Here is a 14,401-nt window from a genome sequence, read left to right on the forward strand (position 1 = left end):
ACCTCCCCACGTGGTCTACTTCCCCCGAGAGAGACCTAACTTTCTAAGATCTGCAGAAATTCCCATATATCTAGAAATCTCATTTCTAGATCCTTAACCTTTGTGTTTATGCAGACAGACCTTCTTTCCAAATTCTCAGCTCCCAGGCTTCTGTTTGGAGACTCTCATTCAACTCACTACTGAGCCACTGTCCCATGCTTCCCTTCCGTAGACTCTTAGGGGAAAAGATAATGCTTTGATTAGCTGTCGCCTCCTTGTTGTAGTAGACAGTACCCAGAGACTTAGGTGCCTGTTCAGAGGTCACTAGCCACAGCAGTGGTTCTCAACTTTCCTAATGCTGTGACCCTTTAATACAGTTTCTCATATTGTGTTGACTTCCCAGCCATAAAATTATTTTTATTACTATGTCATAACTACAATGTTGCAACTGCTATGAATCATAATGTAAATTTCTGATATTCAGGACATCTGATATGCAATGCCCCCCAAAGGATTGAGAAATGCTGGCCTAGAGGCATTATAATTCCAGGCCCATCCAGGCCCCTAAAGAAGACAGAGAGGCATCTCCTAAAGTCCTACCTTCAGCTTATAGCTCTCAGGGGAGTCATGCCTATTTCCCCTTCACCAGGAGTCATGGGAGAGTTGCAAGTGCTGTCTGATTTGTTTCCTCATCTCCGACAGTTAACCTTTGCTTCTTTTTCATTTACCTTTTCCCTTCTGTACAACAGCCCTGGCTGTCCTGAAACTGTCTTTGTAGACCAGGTTGGTCTCTAACTCACAGAGATCTGCCTGTCTCTGTCTCCTAAGTGTTGGCATTAAAGGAGCGTGCTAACACTGCCTGGTGCCTTCCCTTAATAGGGGTCAAGAACATAGTTCAGTGCACATCTAGCATGCAAAAAGCCGTGGATCGATTCCCAGCATCAGAATAAACTAGATGTGGTGGCACGGGCCTATAATCCCAGCACTTGGGAGGAGGCAGCAGGAGGATCAGAAGTTCAATGTCATTGTTAGCCAGCCTGGGCTATATGAGACACTAAATAAATAATAAATAAATAAATCTACTTAGTGATAGCCATCTACTCTGCTGTGTAATTAATAAGCATCTCATTTAACTCTGATAACTTTCCCATGAGGTAAATACTATTACTTTTTGCATTTTGCAAAGAGAAATTGAAGTTAAAAGTCAAATAGCAGAACCAAGACTTCAAAGACAGGCTCCCATTTGCCTCAAGCCCCATCCTGACAGCCCTTCCTATGAAGCCCCAACAGATCCTTAAACAACCTTTCACTTGACCCAGGTTTGTATGCCAAGAGCCTGTGAGAGGTGAGGAGGGAGGTTGCTGGTCTTTCTTCCTGGAAGTTAAAGGTGATTGCTTGCAATGATGAGGGTGTCAAACTGTGATGGTGGGGTCAGGCCTACCACACTCATGGAGACTTTTTTATTTAGGACTAACCCACTTCAGTCTGGCACTTTAGAGACAAGGAAAGAGCAGGACAGAGCAGCATCCCTCTGGCTGTTTTCCCGTAGGCTCAGGGGACAGCAAGAATGAGGAAGTAACATTTAGAGTCCTGGCGGGGAGTCTCATTTCTGGTAAGGTAGCCAGCCCTTCCTCTCCAGTTGTCTCTACAGCACTGTTGTCTCACCCTCAGGCAAAAGAGCACACTGCCCTTCAAGGCTACACTATTAAGAAGACAAGAAGCCAATGTTTATTTGAGCAGGTAGGTTCTCAGATGATCTCCTTTGCATTATTAATCCTCCAACTTATCCTCTCAGGAAGATGCTCATGCCCTCCTTTTACAGATAAGAAAATGGGGCCCAGGGGGTTGAAGTGGTTTTAGCCAATGCCTTTCAACTAGTGGGTGGCAGCCGAGGGAAGTGTCTTATTAAACTGTGGGGCAACCTAGCCCAGGGGAGGAAGGTTAGGCAAGGCCTTGGGGATCTGAGCCTCTCTTGTGCATTTCACCTTTGCCCTGAGCCCTTCCAGTGCACTAAGGCTAGCCTCAGACTCTTCCTTACTTCATTCATATGGCAAAGTAATGTGTGCCATTGGCATGCCCCAACCAGAGACTGTTGCTGGGTACCATTGTGTCACATAGTTTCTCCAATGTCACCCTGGACATGGCAGATGAGGTTCCCACTGGCCTCCGTATAGCTCCCTAGTCTATCCTGCTTTGTTTCTAACAACATAGGCTGACCCGTGGCTTGGATTTGTCATTGCCCTGGTGACACCTGTTCTCTCCTCTACATCACACTCCTGTCTTGTCCCATCACTCAGGCAAAGGAAAATTAGAATTCTCTCCCCAGATAATGGCTGCCTCAGTATTGGGGCACACAGAAGGAAGAGGCAGGCAGATCTCTGTGAGTTCAAGGCTAGCCTGGGCTACACAGTGAGACCCTGCCTTGAAGGAAGAGGAGGAGGAGGGGGAGAGGGAAAGGGAGAAGGAGAAGGGGGAGAGGGGAGGGGGAAAAGAAGAGAGAAAAGAGGTCTTAATCTCATTAAAGTTTCTGTAGACTTCACCTTGTAAGAAAAGCATCTTTGCAGATATTATAAAGGAGAGAGAGAGAGATAGCAAGATTGTCTTAGATAAACCCTAACTGTATTCATGAATTTCTCTATTAGAAAATTAGGGAGATTTTATACACACACACATACACACACATCATACACATGCATACACACATACATATGCACACACACACACCTACACACACATCATACACATGCACACACACATACATATGCACACACACACATACACACACACACACAAGCACAGATGAGTGCACACAGAAAAGGCCATCTAGAGCCTGAGGCAAAGGAGTGTTGTAACCATAAACCAAGGAATGCCCACAGCCAACAGGAACTAGAAAGGCACAAAGCAGCTCTCTTCCTCCAGCCTGGGATGGAACATGGCCCTGGGGACACCTTGCTTTTGATGTGATAATACTGGTTTTTAGACATTTGGCCTCCATAACCAAATGTCTAAATAAATAAAGGGAATAAAGTCTTGTTTTAAGCCACCAAGTCCATGGCAGTTTGCTGTGGTAACCAGAGGAAACCAGTACAGGCCCCATGGGACTTAACTTGTTCTCCTGCTCTCTATGTGCCCTGCTCGGGTTACTGCCCTCCTCTCTCCCTCCCTCCTCTGGTTTCACAGCCCCTTTCCTTGAGAGCTGGAACCAACAGCCAGCATTTACTGAGCACCCCTCCATGCCAGGCACTGAGCCAGGGGCTCCACCTGGGCTGTGTCACATTAGCCCACAATCACACAGCTAGAAATTATTAAAGCTGAAGTCTAAACATGGCTCCTGCTAACTTCAAAGCCTGTGGCTGCAACCCTGCTGTCTCACTGCCCAAGGAGGGGCCTTTTCTAGATACTGGGACATTAGTTCCTGTGTGTCTTTTTCCAGAAGCCTATTAGTATCTCATACAATAAAGGCATGTGTTTAAGTGTGTGTGTGTGTGTGTGTGTGTGTGTGTGTGTGTGTGTGTGTGTTGGGGGTGCTCACACACTTATATATGCTGGACCTTGTGCTTAAGACACTAGGGGGAATGTTTTATGTTTATCATCAAAACAACCCCATGAGGTAGAAGCTATTTGTAGACAAGGAAACAACCCTTCCCTCTGGGAGCAGCAACAGTCAGTCCTGGCCTCCTGGGGTCCAGGACCAGTGTTATTTCCTGTGAGCTCCCCAGTCTCTCATTTGCACCACTGCACTTGGGTGTAATTTGCCTTGGACTGTGTTCAGACTTCAAAAGGCCTTTGTGTTGTCCAAAGTTTGGAGGACTTCCATTGAGTTCATATGTGGAGCTTGTTAACTTCCAGAAAGTTCAAAACACCCACAGCGCCACATAAATATGGCACTGCCTGTGCAGTCCCAAATGCCCGGACCACATTTTCCAAAGCCTCTTTCCTTCCCCTCATCCAGCTCCCTCCTTCCCCTCCTCATTAGAAACACTGGCTGGTTCTCACCAGATTAATAGATTGTGAAATTTGCAAAGGATTTATAATCACAGAACATCATAGTGATCATCATCTAAAATCTAGAAAACGGAAAATGTTTAAGACCTCACTAAAACACATATCTAAATCTTTTACTTAAGAATGCATGTTAATGCAATTGGGGTGTGGGGGAGAGTCAGGGAGAGAGAGGGAGAGAGAGAGAGGAAGAGAGAGAGAGCACTCTGTATGTATAAGCCTGGGATACTGAAACTGACTCATTTAGTGTCTGTGTTAATTTGCATGTTTTTACATGAAATGTGGAAATTTGAAACAGCAATCCATGCAGCAGCCAATAGAAGACAAACTGCCTTTGGAAGTGAATCAAGACTCCCAAAGGTTCCTGGATCATCCTGACTGTTTTTAGGTTTTGCAAAGAAGTAAGAATCAACGAAAGAGACTTCTCCACAACTGTGGAAAGACAGATTAATTGTAACAAGTGTCCCAGCAGGACCCCAGGACTCTGGATTCCAGTCCCAGCCCAAATACACACTTGCTGGGCGGTGCTGACCAGATGTTTATCTTCTCTGGGTTTCAGTTTCTCCCACCTACAGGTACTTCTTAAGGTGCCTTCAAGTTCCATGAGGACATTTTAAAATGAGAATAATAGTGATAGGGCTCAGCATTTACTGCCAATCTTGATGACCTGAGTTCAGTCACCAGGACCTGTGGAGTGGAAGGAGAGACCTGACTCTAAAATATAGTCCTCTGATGTCCACTTGAATGTTATGGTACACACACACACACACACACACACACACACACACACACACACTACAAACACAGAAAAGTAAACATTTTTGAGAGAAAAAAAACTCAGCCTTTTTAAAATTTTGTTTGTATAATTGGCAAGGAGGGAGCAGGAGGGGACTGCCCATATATTACTGCCTACGCATGAGCCATGCGGAAGTCAGGGGATAACTTTATAGAGTTGGTTCTCTGAGCACTGTGGGCTGCAGAGCTCAAGCTCAGGTCGTCAGGCCTGTGCCACAAGCCCTTTTGCCAGCTGAGCTACCTCACTGGCCCTCAGCCACACATTTCATTTTCTATGTCTTTTTCCCACAGTTACACACAGTTATATAACCCACTGAGAGACTGTGGCAAGGAGATCTACTTATAGTTGAGGGTTGACTACACTATAACTTGGCCTTCTGAGTCTCACACACAAATCTCAACTTGAGTGGCACTGTTCTCAACATGCCAGCTGGGACAGCCCTGCCAGGAAAGAAGCTGATAGTGACCTCTGTCTGAATCTTTCACTGGGACACTCCCGAAGGCCAGACTGTCATTAAGTCTGCAGAGTAAACCCCACCCTAAGCAGAAGCCAAACTAGGAGTCGCAGTCATCCCTGCCATAAAGGGAAGGCTCTAGGAACTGCACAAGTTCACCAGAGCCTGCATTCAAATGTGCAAGCTAATAGGAGACCCTCAAGTCTCTGCCCAGACTCCTGGGGCTCTGGGCAGCTTCAGAAGTATGTTTCACTGGCTGGTTCAGGTTTCTCTGGGAAAGAAACAGACACAAAGAACGGAGGGACCTGTTTAGGGGAACTACCAAGAAGAGCCCTACCCCCCCACCCCACCCCTGCCCTGAAGTTATAGGCAGGATGTGCATATTCAGGAAATCTCACTAAGTTCAGAGACCCAGAGGGTAGTTCCATGGGTACAGAGCTTGCCCACAGTGTATGAGGTCCTGAGCTCAGCCCCTGCATTTTATAAAATGGCTGTGGTAGCTCATGCCTAGAATTCCAGCACCTGGGAGGTGGAGGCAGGAGAATCAGTAAAATAAAACCATCCTCAGTGATTCAGACAGTTTGAGGCCAACCTGGGCTAAATGACAGAGGTCAACTTAGGCTACATGAGAAAAAAATGTCCATAATTCAGATTTGTCAATATGCACTAGACTATGTCCAGTCTTCAATGTCTCTCATGAAGGCATCATTTCTGCCTTATCATTTTGATCTTGCAAATCCACATGAAGCTTTGCAGTTATGAACTTGCATTTGTCCCGAATCCCGGTCTTTCTAGCAAATTCTTTTAAAGCAGAAGCTCCGGCTGTTGGGTCTCTAAACCTAACTAGGTGTCCTGTGCAGAACTGAGTCAAGACCGGCAGAATTGTGTCCCGTTAGCATGCTAAACGTGACCCCAAAGTGCCTTCAAAGCAGTTCTCAGCTGTTTCTGTGGCCCACAGAGGAATGCTTCCTCCTCCAGGTCTGAGAAGGACTGGGCATGGTGGCCTGCTGTCCCAGCACTCAGGAGGCTGAGAACAGGCAGGAAAATCTTGGATTTGAGGACACCCTAGGCAATACAGTGAGATTCCATCTCAAGAGCCCTCTGCTGTCTGCCCCTCCTTGTCCCCAAACAAACCACACACACACACACACACACACACACACACACACACACACACACACACACACATACACACACACACACATACACACATACACACACACATACACACACACACACACACACATACACACACACACACACACACACACAGAGAGAGAGAGAGAGAGAGAGAGAGAGAGAGAGAGAGAGAGAGAGAGAACAATGAAGCAGAGTGGTATCAAGTTCCTTCACAGCCCACACAGTCCCATTTTGGACTCCCTTAATGAGATAACAAGAGCTGGCAATTATTGGGTACTTACTGTATATGAGCACTAAGTACTTTATCATGTGATGTAATATTTAGGACAACTCTAAAACAAAGACCCCATTCCCATCTTATAGATTAAAACAACAACAAAGACAAACAAACAAACCTTTAAAGTACAGAGCTAAGATGGTAGATTAAAATTCAGTCTGGCTGCCTTGAATCAATCAATCTATCTATCTATCTATCTATCTATCTATCTATCTATCTATCTATCTTATTGTTTTTCAAGACAGGGTTTCTCTGTATAGTCCTGACTGTCATAGAACTTGCTCTGTAAACCTGGCTGACCTTGAACTCAGAGATGCTCTTGCTTTTGCCTCCCTGGTGCTGGGATTAAAGGCAAGTGCCACCACTGCCTGGAGATTCCCATGTTATAATGTGTAGGATATATGGCTCTCCAAACTAATGTGTAAATTCCTTGAAAGCAAAGATTCTGTCTTTTCTGCTTTTGTGTACAGCCTGGAGGAAACCTTAACAAGAGTGTCAACTCATGATGAGGCATCCCTATCTAGAGTATTCAAACACCAGAGGTTAGGTTGACTGAGAAAGTTTGAGAGGCTCTGGCTAAAAGAATTTGGAAAGCTAATCTTAGCCAGCCCCGTTTAGGATTCCAGAAAGCCCTAGCCAGAAGGGTAGACTTTATCCTCTGAAATTGCTCCAAGGAACAGTAAAGCATCCAAACTGTGCAGGCACATTAGTGGCCATGGGACCAAACCTAATTCAATGTCCTTGTCATCGGTGGTCATGAAGGAGCCAGTGCTGATCTCTGGGGCAATGTTCCTTTGCTGTCCTGGCCGACATCCAGCTTGGAAGAGCTCACAGTGCATACTTATTCCTGTCCTCTGGGCAGTCCCCTTCCTCTTCCAACAGTGACATGTGAAGGAATGTTGCCCTGCATTCCTGACCATTCACGTCTCTGTGCTTTAGTCATAGGTCAATCTCTTGGAGCTGTGGACGCATTTCCCATGGGAAAACATGCTATTTATAGAGGTTGGTATCCAAGGCTGAGTCTTAAAGGCTTCATCAGTAATTTTGCTTATTTGTTTGCTTATTTGTCTGTTTGCTTACTTAGGTTCTAGAAATGAAACTGGGAGCCTTGTTCATGCTAGACAAGAACTCTATTACTGGGATAACATTTTTTTTTCTTTTTCCATTTTTCTTTGTTTTCTTTCTTTGTTTGTTTTCCTAAACAAGGTTTCTCTGTTTAGGTTTGGTTGTCCTGGAATTCTCTGTAGACCAAGCTGACCTGGCACTCAGAGATCCACCTGCCTCTGCTTCATGAGTGCTGGTATTAAAGGTGTGCTCCATATTTATCTTTTTTTTATTTTATTTTATTTTATTTTATTTTATTTTGGACCAGTGAGATGGCTCAGCAGGTAAAGGCATTTGCCACCAATCCTGCCAATGTGAGTTCAGTCCCTGGAATCCAAATGTTGGAAGGAGAAAATTGACTCCTGCAAGTTGTCCTTTGAAGACTATACACACACACACACACACACACACACACACACACACACACACAAATAAATGTTTTAAAAAATAACAGCATCTCACAGTCTGCTTCAAGTGCTAGAGTTAGACATGCATCACCACGCCCACTTTTATTGAGTCTCTTATTAATCATTTCAAGTTGGTCAAACACAGGAATCAGAGGCCCCTGAGATGCAACTGACTTGAATACCTCCTCACTGAGGACTACATTTTATGGTGCCAGAAGGTTCCATGCAAGCTTCCACAGGAGAAAAGCAACCAACAGGCCTTCCTGGATTAGTAAAGTGGTGATTATGGGTTCACCTTCAAGGTCCATGACTTGTCTAGCTCGGGGAAGTTGGCTAGGTTTCCAGTACCAGGCATGGCTTCCCTCTTGATAAACATGTCTGAAGTCCAATTAGAGAGCTGTTGGTTACTGCCAAGGTAACAATGCACCCTTAGGGTTAATGTGCCATGCAGGCCAGCAGAATCCCTAACTATAGTCTAAGTATTTGTCCTTATACCCATAGATAAGTATAGTCTTTGCTCCTTACCACAGGGATAACTTCTCTCAGCAACAGATGGAGACCATTACAGAAAAACACAACCAATCAAAATGCAGAGTTGTAGATTGGGAAAGGATTTTTACCAATCCTAAATCTGATAGGGGACTAATATCCAATATATACAAAGAGCTCAAGAAGCTGAACTCCAGAAATTCAAATAACCCCATTAAAAATGGGGTACAGAGATAAACAAAGAATACTTTTTTTAAAAAAAATTATTATCTGTAAGTATACTGTAGCTGTCTTCAGACAAAAGAGGGTGCCAGATCTCATTATGGATGATTGCGAGCCACCATGTGGTTGCTAGGATTTGAACTCAGGACCTTCAGAAAAGCAGTCGGGTGCTCTTAACCACTGAGCCATCTCACCAGCCCCTAAACAAAGAATTCTCACCTGAGGAATACTGAAGGGCTGAGAAGCACTTGAAAAAATGTTCAACATCCTTAATCATCAGGGAAATGCAAATCAAAACAACCTTGAGATTCCACCTCACATCAGTCAGAATGGCTAGGATCAAAAATTCAGGTGACAGCAGATGCTGGCCAGGATGTGGAGAAAGAGGAACACTCCTCCATTGCTGGTGGGATTGCAAGCTTGTACAACCACTCTGGAAATCAGTCTGGCGTTTCCTCAGAAAACTAGACATAGTACTACTGGTAGATCCAGCAATACCTCTCCTGGGCATATACCCAGAAGATGTTCCAACTGGTAATAAGGACACATGCTCCACTATGTTCATAGCAGCCCTATTTATAATAGCCAGAAGCTGGAAAGAACCCAGATGTCCCTCAACAGAGGAATGGATACAGAAAATGTGGTACATTTACACAATGGAGTACTACTCAGCTATTAAAAACAATGAATTTATGAAATTCTTGGGCAAATGGATGGATCTGGAGGATATCATCCTGAGTGAGGTAACCCAATCACAAAAGAAGTCACTTGATATGCACTCACTGATAAGTGGATATTAGCCCAGAAACCTAGAATACCCAAGATACAATTTTCAAAACACAAGAAAATCAAGAAGAAGGAAGATCAATGCGTGGATACTTCATTCCTCCCTACAATAGGGAATAAAATATCCATGGAAGGAGTTGCAGAGACAAAGTTCAGAGCTAAGACGAAAGGATGGACCATCCAGAAACTTCCTCACCCTTGGAGTCCATCCCATAATCAGCCACCAAACGCAGATACTATTGCATACGCCAGCAAGATTTTGCTGAAAGGACCCTGATATAGCTGTCTCCTGTGAGGCTTTGACAGTGCCTGGCAAATACAGAAGTGGATGCTCACAGTCATCTATAGGATGGAACACAGGGCCCCCAATGTAGGAGCTAGAGAAAGCACCCAAGAGCTGAAGGGGTCTGCAACACTATAGGTGGAACAACAATATGAACTAATCAGTACCCTGAGAACTCGTGTCTCTAGCTGCATTTGTAGCAGAAGATGGCCTAGTCGGCCATCACTGTGAAGAGAGGCCCCTTGGTCTAGCAAACTTTATATGCTCCAGTACAGGGGAAAGCCAGGGCCAAGAAGTGGGAGTGAGTAGGTAGGGGAGCAGGGCGGGGCGGTGGGGAGGGAAGGTATAGGGGACTTTTGGGATAGCATTTGAAATGTAAATGAAGAAAATATCCAATAAAAAAAAAATGCAGAGTTGCTGCTCCGGGAGCCTTGCGCGCCGTGCAGTTCTGTGCCTTGCCCGTCTGTCCCTTCCGATTGTGCCTAGTGATGACCACCCAGCAGATTATTCTCCAGGGCCCGGGCCCCTGGGGTTTCCGCCTCGTGGATGGCAAGGACTTCGAACAACCTTCCGGTCACTCCCGGAAGCAAGGCTGCTATAGCGAATTTATGTATTGGAGATTTAATCACAGCCATCGATGGGGAAGGTACCAGCAGCATGACACACTTGGAAGCTCAGAACAAAATCAAGGGCTGCGCAGACAACATGACGCTCACAGTATCCAGGTCTGAACAGAAGATTTGGTCTCCTCTAGTGACTGAGGAGGGGAAACGTCATCCCTACAAGATGAATTTAGCGTCGGAACCCCAAGAAGTCCTGCACATAGGAAGTGCCCACAACCGAAGTGCCATGCCATTTACTGCCTCACCTGCTCCCAGCACCCGGGTCATCACAAACCAGTACAACAGCCCAACTGACCTCTACTCATCCGAAAACATCTCTAACTTCAACAATGCTGTGGAGTCGAAGACCTCAGCCAGTGGGAAGGAGGCGAACAGCAGGCCCTTGGTTCAGCCTCATCCCTCTGGCAGCCTTATCATTGACAAGGAATCTGAAGTTTACAAGATGCTTCAGGAGAAGCAAGAATTAAACGAGCCCCCCAAACAGTCCACATCCTTCCTGGTTCTGCAGGAGATCCTGGAGTCAGATGGGAAAGGGGATCCCAACAAGCCATCAGGATTTAGAAGTGTTAAAGCTCCAGTCACCAAAGTGGCTGCATCTGTTGGAAATGCTCAGAAGCTGCCCATCTGTGACAAATGTGGAACTGGTATTGTTGGTGTGTTTGTGAAGCTGAGGGATCACCATCGCCACCCTGAATGCTATGTGTGCACCGACTGTGGCATCAACCTGAAACAGAAGGGCCATTTCTTTGTAGAGGATCAGATTTACTGTGAAAAGCACGCCAGGGAGCGGGTCACACTGCCTGAGGGCTATGATGTGGTCACAGTGTTCCGCAAGTGATGGAGAGGACCTGCCCTGTCTACTGCCCTCCAGCCAGCCTGCTGCACCTGGTTCTCGGAATATTCTGGCTCTCTCCTCCCTGACAGTCCTATGCTTACTTAGTGTTAGTCATGCGCAATAAACACTGGGTTTTGTCTGTGCTGACTGACTCCCACTGGCAGTGTGACATCTGCTTTTACATTATTGGGAGATGGTTTTGTCCCTGTCCCTTCACCCACACCTTCAATCACACCTTCAATGCACCTTCTTCACTTGGAGTCTTCTCTGCTGCAAATGGACATTGGTCACATTGGAACTAAGCCAAATGTAGTATCTCTGATGTTACTTGGTTTTACTTAATAAATTTAGACTTTAAAGCAAAAAAAAAAAAAAAAAAAAAAAAAAAAAAAAAAAAAAAAAAGCAAGTTGTGGAGTACAGACCCAGTAGATTAATCTATAAAGCAACTACTACAACTGCGGCTCAGGGAACATTGCAGAAGAGGGCTCAGTGAGATTATAAGAGCCAGAGGATCATGGGGTTTGCTCTGAGGTGTGTATCCTGGTAACATCAGCAGCTACTTCCATAAAGTCTCACCAACAGGACTGTGCAAACAGGAGCTGAACAAGGACCACAACAATAGACATGTCACAGTGGAAGAGGCAAAGCCCAAGGCCTCCTCAATCCTACAGAAAGAACCACGGGCAACTAAGGAATGCTGAGAACAGGAGAAATAGTCTTCCCCGGGGGAGAACACACCATTGATTAACCAAATAGTCAGCCTTGAAAACAGACATATAAGTAACATACAGACAGAGCAGGTTATATTTAGAAACGAGTGTGTGTGTGTGTGTGTGTGTGTGTGTGTGTGTGTGTCCGCTCAAGCAACAATAATTGGGAAAAAAAAAGAGGCCATGAACCATGAACTTGACAGAGAATAAGGAGAGGTTTAAGGGAGGATTTGGAGAGAGGAAAGGAAATGGGGAGATGAAGTAATTATTTTCTAATCTCAAAAATAAAAGAAGTAATATCTTTTTTAAACAGTGCCAAGTCTCATTGACATAGGACCTATGAGTAGTCTTATTCACCTAGGAACACGAGTTCCTAATTCTAACTCAGCCTGTGGTGCCCGGCTCTCAGCCTCTCTCCTGGAAAGCTGGGCTTCCTGGGAGTGAAGAAGTTGGCAGCAACCATGACAACTGATGCTCACTGACTGGATTGCAGAGAAGACAAACACTGGAGGGGAGGAGATCACAAAGCCTTATCAAGGAGACCACGCCTGCTAAAGTGGGAGTTCCCCAGTCTCCGTGAGTCTGCAGGTGCAGATCACACACACACACACACACACACACACACACACACACACACACACACTCGGGTATAAGTCGCATTTCTCAGATCCTCAGGCAACCTGATTCTATTCTGTTTGTGTGTGTTCGTTCGAGTGCATGTGCGGCAGTAGCAGCGCCCTGTGAGGGTCAGAGGCTTCGAGAGCAGCGCCCTGTGAGGGTCAGAGGCCAGGATTCGGGAGCTGGTTCTCTCCTATCACCACGCGGCTCCCAGGGATCAAACGTGGGCCATCAGGCTTGGAAGTGTGTGCCTTTACCCGCTGACCCACCTCTCAGACCCCCTCAAAGCAACTTCAAAGTTCAAAAAGATTTCTAACATACTTAAAATTCCTGAAGCAAAGATATGGATTCTCACCTAGTGCCTAGTGCCATACCATACCCTCTTCTCTGTCAAACCTTCATGAGTAACTCTTTATTTAAAATAATGAATAAATAAATAAATAGCTATCTATTATGGTTGTTAAGTTTTGTCTTTAATTTTGTTTTTTAATGCTATTTTTAGGCCAAAAGCTCTCTCTGTGTTGATTTAACAGATTCTCCTGATAATGCCCTGTATGTATTTAGGCTCACTTAGAACCTGAGGAAAGACATTGGGAGAACCTGGGAGACATGTCTAAGAAACGTCTCCTAGATCAAACTGCCAGTAAAAGAAAGAGTCTGAATTCAAAATCTACTCTGTTGAAAATCCCAGGCTCCGAATGACTTTTGAACTGCTATATTTAGTTTTTACTTGGAGAGGGGTGGAGTGGAGGTTGGGGGTGGACCCAAAATGGAGACCAAAAAACAACACATCCCAAGAATAGAAAAATTGTATTTTATTGTAAACATGATAATCTTAAAAACCATACAAGTTTTTCCATATTCTGAATTACTAGACAATACAATTATAACTGAGTTTTGTTACAATATTTAATGTTCTCCCCTTTGAGGGAATTACAGAGGGCTTGCTATACAGCCCTGGCTGGGTGTGTACTTGCTATGTAGTCCAGGCTAACCCTAAACTCACAGGTGTCCTTCTCCCTCAGCTTCCCTTACACCCAAGGAATGGGATTATATGCACTAACCATCATACTATGCCTGTTTCTTATTTACTTATCTATATATTCCCCCCCCCCCCCAGTAATGGGGATTGAGCCTAGGGCTTCAAGTGTGTGGTGTACCATGAAGCTGTATCCCCAGCCTCTACTTCTCTCTTTTCTATTTGTTGGCAGTTGATTTCTACATAACTGCCACAGCAAATTAAGGAAGGTTTAGCAGCAAACAGAGACAAGTCATGGGAGAATGGCTTCCTCATAAAGACTTGCCCCACAGCAGCTCATAAAAACCTTCCCCTGGCTTGTGGGGCAATGGGCTACCCACAGACAGCCTAGTCTCCAGTCAAGCTGAGGTCTTGAACCCCGGTGGGACCCGTGGGTGGTAATTTCCACCTACATGGGACAGAAGGTGTTCGAACATGTCTCCTGGACCCCTGGCTCCTGTCGAAGTTACGGCCCCCACAGCCCGGACAGGAGAGGCATGTGGCTATCGGTCATGGTCACATAGGCAGTGTCCCAAGCTTCTGGCATTCTGGCTAGACTCCTCCCCACAGTTACCTAGCAACAGCAAGAGAGCAGCCCACTATAAGAGGGGCTGCTTGGCCTCTCCTCGATCTCTTAAGTTTTCACTTTTCTTACTC

At 45.3% G+C, this 14,401-nt stretch overlaps 1 pseudogene; it reads left to right on the top strand.

The window, feature by feature from the left end:
- On the top strand, positions 10,356 to 11,597 carry Gm5864 (predicted gene 5864; annotated as a pseudogene).
- The last annotated feature ends 2,804 nt before the right edge of the window (positions 11,598 to 14,401 follow it).

The sequence above is a fragment of the Mus musculus genome, chromosome 5, assembly GCF_000001635.26.
Source record: "Mus musculus strain C57BL/6J chromosome 5, GRCm38.p6 C57BL/6J".
Taxonomy (NCBI): Eukaryota; Metazoa; Chordata; class Mammalia; order Rodentia; family Muridae; genus Mus; species Mus musculus.